Genomic DNA, 6,189 nt, shown 5'->3' on the forward strand with positions numbered 1-6,189 from the left:
TCTTGTTGCCTAGGCTGGAGTGCAATGGCATGATCTTGGCTCACTGCGACCTCCACCTCCCGGGTTCAAGTGATTCTCCTGTCTCAGCCTCCTGAGTAGCTGGGATTACAGGTACATGCAACCACACCCGGCTAATTTTTTTATATTTTTAGTAGAGACGGGGTTTCACAAAATTGGCCAGGCTGGTCTTGAACTCCCGACCTCAAGTGATCCACCCACCTCGCCTCCCAAAGTTCTGGAATTACAAGCATGAGCCACCACGCCTGGCCCATACCCATGTTTTTGAATACTGTGTCTTACTATTGTGTGTGTGTTTGTGTGTGTGTGTGTGTGTGTGTGTGCGCGCGCGCATGCGCATGTGTGTATACGTATGTACATAATATCATAGATGTTACAAATACATGCTCAATGTTACTGCAATACATGCTTCCTGGGAAAAAAAGTATTAAATCACAAGAAGTATATACATTTAAAATGAAAAATTTTAGAAATTTTACTGCCAGAGGTAATCATTTTAAAAAGTTGAGTGTTTGATATTCCATATTTTGAAGTTGACTATTTTGTGAATTCATGACTGTTCCCTCCCACACTTAGATGTGACCTCTTTCCTTTGTTTTTTATTGGCCCTCTCTGGTCAGTTAGATTCTACTTCCTGCAGTTTTTCCTCTGGGTGGGCCCCGTCCTGCAAGGGAGCTGCTGTTCTCAGGTCCACTCTTTTGTGGGCCACTTTGTCACACATCTTTCAGACACCTAGTGACTTTATGCTTCATTCACCTAATGGACACGGTCTGTGGTTTGCCTCCACCTGCTTTTATTTTGTGATTTTGGAGGCTGCCATATAGCTAATTTGTTTGCATATATTGTTCATGGGAATTTGGGTTTGCTATTTCATTGTTCTGTTGTTTTTTTTTTAATATATATATGTACATATATATATATTTTAAAGATGGGGTTTCACCATATTGGTCAGGCTGGTCTTGAACTCCTGACCTCAGGTGATCCACCCGCCTTGGCCTCCAAAGTGCTTGGATTACAGGCGTGAGCCACTGCACCCAGCTGTTCTGTTTGTTTTAATGTAAAATATAGAAAGATTCAAAAGCTACATTACTGTTACTTCCGTCTTCCCAGAATCCTCATCTACCATCAGACTTCCTTCTTTGAATAACAGGTTAAAGCTAGTGATGGAACACGATCAGTGTCATCCTTTATTGGCGCCAGATTAATCAATGTGGTGCTACTTAAGATAATGTTTGCTGACCTTGCATGTATGCATGTACATCAGCAACACCTTATAACTGTAAAACTGCTGATCCCCAAGAGCTTTCCTGATTTAATTGGTCTAGGGTAGTGTGTTCTCACATGATTCCAGTGTGTGGCCAAGGTTGATAACCACTGATATAAAGAAAAAAATTATAGCATTTCAATTCCCTTAGCCATCTACTGAGACTACGCCAGTTACTGTGTGCTCAGTCTGCACATAAGTGTAGTCCCTTTCCTCACTCTTATCCCATATGGCTCAGGTGAGGCTGGCTCATTCTCCAGCAGCTAGAGTAGCCCAGTCATCCATGCTCATGTACTCCATGCTTGTCCAAGGATAGACATGTCACCCAAGCTGACCAATTCAAAAATTTCCCCATGATATTTGCTAGTGTTATTATGCGTCACTCTCTTTTTACAGAAATTGTGAGCTTCAAGATCAGTGTAAACCTAGAACTTCCTTTTGCCACCTTTACCCCAAAATGAGGAGAACCTGCTTGGAAATGAAGCTTAGGAAAACATTTGACAGGTGGAAGGAGTAAAAAAGTATTCTGATTATACCATTGATGGGATTTTTAGGGGTCCAAATATGATATCTTATTTTACCTAAATTCATAACAAATTTAGAGATAAATGCAGGCTAGGTAACTGGAAAAGAAATTGTTTTATGACTGAGAAGCTGACGAGCTCAAGGCTTTGGATTGCTGCCCAAAAGAACTTTCTAACACTCTGCTCCTTAATTCATCTAATTTATAACTGGCCACTGAGATGGCTGGAATCTTTGGACCATTGAGGACTGCTTAGCACAAAGGAAGGCAGACGATAAGACAGACAAGCTGATCAGACAGAATGAAGGGCACCAGAAGAGCTAAACCGTGCCCAGATGCCGGTTTCTTTCCCAAACTCCCAGCTGGATAACTCCCTCCCAAGCCATGGCTCACAGTTTGGTGAGCTGAATTTCTGCTACATCTTAGCGCCCCCTTGTTCCTCTACCCCAACACACTTGCAGACCCAGATCACTCTTCCTACCTTAGGGGGAAATAAATGAGCACACTGAGAGAAGGTGCGAGGTTCTGTTCATCGTGAGAAAGAAAACGGGAAATAAGTGTTCTCCACTTAAAATTGTTTGAGCCTCCGAATCCAGTAACATATGAAGCCAGCTGCACTCTTGAATTTCCTAATGGTGATCAAATACATTTTCTTTTTTTTTTGTTTACGCCAGTTTTATTTAGGTGTTTATCGTTTGCAAACTCAAGATCTTAAATAATACATTAACTAGTTTTCTTGTGTATAGTGAAATTAAATGTTAAGAGCCACGGATGGAGTGACTGTAAGGAAACACCAACCTTTCTTGTGCTGTAAGTGGGCCTCCTTTGAATGCACATTAGGCTTCACATGTTGGGTTTGGACCTGATTGTCCTTTGGGATCTTCACACCATGGCTTTGTCTGCAGGCCTTCCACTACTTCTCCACCCCTGCCTTTTGGTCTGATGCAGCAACACTTTCATTTGACACTGGCCCTAGTGTGCTGCCCCATCCCCTGTAGTTCTATACCTCTGCACCTTTTATAAACAGTCCTTTGATTAACTCTCCTCAAGTTATTCTACTTTTAAACTTTGAATGAAGCATCTTTTCCCATTTGTTCCCCGACTGAGAGCAGAGCAGTCATTATGTTTCTTTGACACAGTCGTATCTTGGCTGGCGCTAAAATGTTCTCAAGAATGTTGACATATTCACTTTCAAATATATTTACTATACAAAGGCCAAAACCTTTGAATATATTGCCAGAGTTTTTTTTTCCCCCTCAATAAGTACAAAATTTGGCTTTCTGTTTAGGAGAAATCAAGTTTTCAAAAGAAAGAGTTCCTACTCCAAGAATGTGATGAAATTGAAAGGAAAAAAAAAGAGAAAGAATTCTGTTTTCTTGATTAGATTAACACGAGCGATAAAACATGAACATCTAAATAGGAAGAAATATTTGCTTATCTCATAATTCTTCAATTGGTGAGAAGACCTTAAAATTTTTATTTAGTTGATTTAAACTGTAAATATTATTTTAAGATATCACATGAAAAAGAAGATTGAGCATAGTTTTTCTGAGGGAGGTGTAATATGTTGTGGCATTTGGGGCACTACTCTCAGATGAGTGTATTAATTTTTTCTTCTCTTTCTTCTCTTTATTCCTCTTTGACCAGGGTGAAAAAATCTAAAATGTTATTTCTAACCTCCATTTTTTCCTCATTATCTATCTACTAATTTCATTTGATATTAAAAGAGCATACATTTTCAGTACCTTCAATCGGTTTGGATTTGAAGAAACAATAAAAAAGAAAAAAAGAGCATACATACTTAAAATTGCTGTTTGGAGGGGGATTTTAAATGGTACTAATGTGCCGCTAAGGTATTTTTCGCTACACAATGTATACAAGTCAAAAGCTTTTGCTGCATTCCAAAAAAACCAAAGAGAAAACATAATAGGAAAAAGAGATACCCCATTCACAACAGAACAAAAGGGCATAAAATATTTATGAGTAGCCTTAACAAGAAATGTGCACGACCTAAATGAAGACATTTATACAATTTTATTGAGAATATAAAGAAGCTGAATGATGACAATGAAAGTTAGCCTTTCTGCATTCTTCGAGCTAGGCTTGTGCTCCGTGCTGCCCTGCGTCACCCCCTTGTCTATGAAGCAGAGAAGCCCTGGAGTAGCTGGCTCACTGAACTAGGCCTCAGGCAACTGACTTAACTTCCCTGTGCTCCAGTTTCTCCATCTTTAAAACCAGGACAAGGAAAATACATACTTCACAGGATTGTTTCGAGATTTAAATATGTCACTACAAAGTGTTTAGTATAGTGCTGGGCAAATGACAAGGCCTCATTTGTATTAGTTATGCTCACCATTTCTTATAGCAACCCCATGAGATAGGCACCATTGTTATAATCATGTTACAGGAGAGAAAACTGATTATCAGAGAGGATGACGGCTTGCCTAATGTAATCCAGCCAGTAAGTGACTGGGATTCTTAGGCTGACCTGTCCAATTCAAGAGCTAAGACTTGTGATTTATTACATATCTGTATTTTCAGAGACAGCAACGGTCATTTTTATGAGACTTTCTAGAAAAATTCTAGAGTTTACCTGAAAGAATAAACAAGTTTTTTTTTTTTTTTTTTTTTTTTTTTTTTTGAGACAGAGTCTCGCTGTGTTGCCGAGGCTGGAGTGCAGTGGCGAGATCCCAGCTCACTGCAACCTCTGCCTCCCGGGTTCAAGTGATTCTTCTGCCTCAGCCTCCCAAGTAGCTGAGACTATAGGCACATGCTACTGTACCTAGCTAATTTTTTATTTTTTTTTACTTTTAGCAGAGACAAGGTTTCACCACGTTGGCCAGGCTGGTCACGAACTCCTGACTTTAAGTGGTCCCCCTGCCTCAGCCTTCCAAAGTGCTGGGATTACAGGTTTGAGCCACTGCACTGAGCCAGAGTGATGACAATGTTCTTTATCTTAATTTGGGGGTGGCTAAATGACTATAATCCTAGTCAATTTTTTTTTTTCATTATACTTTAAGTTCTGGGATACATGTGAAAAACGTGCAGGTTTGTTACGTAGGTATACATGTGCCATGGTGGCTTGCTGCACCCATCAACCCGTCATCTGCATTAGGTACTTCTCCTAATGCTATCCCTCCCCTAACCCCTTACTCCACAACAGGCCCTGATGTGTGATGTTCCCCTTCCTGTGTCCATGTGTTCTTATTGTTCAACTCTCACTTATGAGTGAGAACACGTGGTGTTTGGTTTTCTGTGTTCCTGTGTTAGTTTGCTGAGAATGATGGTTTCCAGCTTCATCCATGTCCCTGCAAAGGACATGAACTAATTTTTTATGGTTGCATAGTATTCCATGGTGTATATCTTCACATTTTCTTTATCCATTCTATCATTGATGGGCATTAGGGTTGGTTCCAAGTCTTTGCTATTGTGAGTAGTGCTGCAATAAACACACATATGCATGAGTCTGTATAGTAAAATGATGTATAATTATGTGGGTATATACCTAGTAATGGGATTGCTGGGTCAAATGATATTTCTGGAAACTTTACATTTAAAAAGGGTGAATTGTATATGTGAAAATTATGCTGCAATAAAACTTGTGAAAAAAAGATTTCTATTATTTAAAAGGCAAGCAATTAGGCAGAAATTTATACAAATATGATAGAGTTACTATGTTTGCTATCACTGCCAATCAAAGCCAAACTATCTATAACCTATGACCCAGCAACATCAGTTCTAGGTATACATCCAAATGACTGTCTACATCTGCCTAAAGGCATGTAAAGAATGAATGTCCATAGCTGCCTTCTTTATAAAGGCTCCATATTGTCAAACACCCAAATTTCCATCAACAGTAGAATAGGTAAATAAATTGTGGTATACTCGTATAATGAAAAACCACAAAGAAATGAAAAATTATGAACTATACATGCGACCTGGATAAATTTCCCAAACATAATGTTGAATGAGAGAAGCTTGACACAAAAGAGTATGTACAGGATGTTTTCATTTATAAGCCTATAAAATAGGCTAAATTTATCCATACCAATAGAAATTAGAATAGTGATTACTTGGGGGTGGTTACTGTTAACTGGAAAGAGGCCTGGGGAGCCTTTGTGTGCTAGAAATGTTCTATGCCTTGATCTGGGTGTTGGTTACTTGGGTGTGTACATATGTAAAAAATTTGTTGAGCTATATAATTAAAATATGTTTACTTTCCTGTATGTAAATTATACATAAAAATACCTAACCTGATATAATAAGATGAGCCAAGGATGTGAGCTCACAAAAGAAGAAATCAACTGACTTAACTATTATGGACACATGGATACACACTCATCTCTCTGTAATCAGACAAATATAAATGAATTTTTAAAAATAT

This window comes from Sapajus apella, unplaced genomic scaffold (genome assembly GCF_009761245.1).
Source record: "Sapajus apella isolate SASKATOON/1434 unplaced genomic scaffold, GSC_monkey_1.0 scaffold28, whole genome shotgun sequence".
Classification (NCBI taxonomy): Eukaryota; Metazoa; Chordata; class Mammalia; order Primates; family Cebidae; genus Sapajus; species Sapajus apella.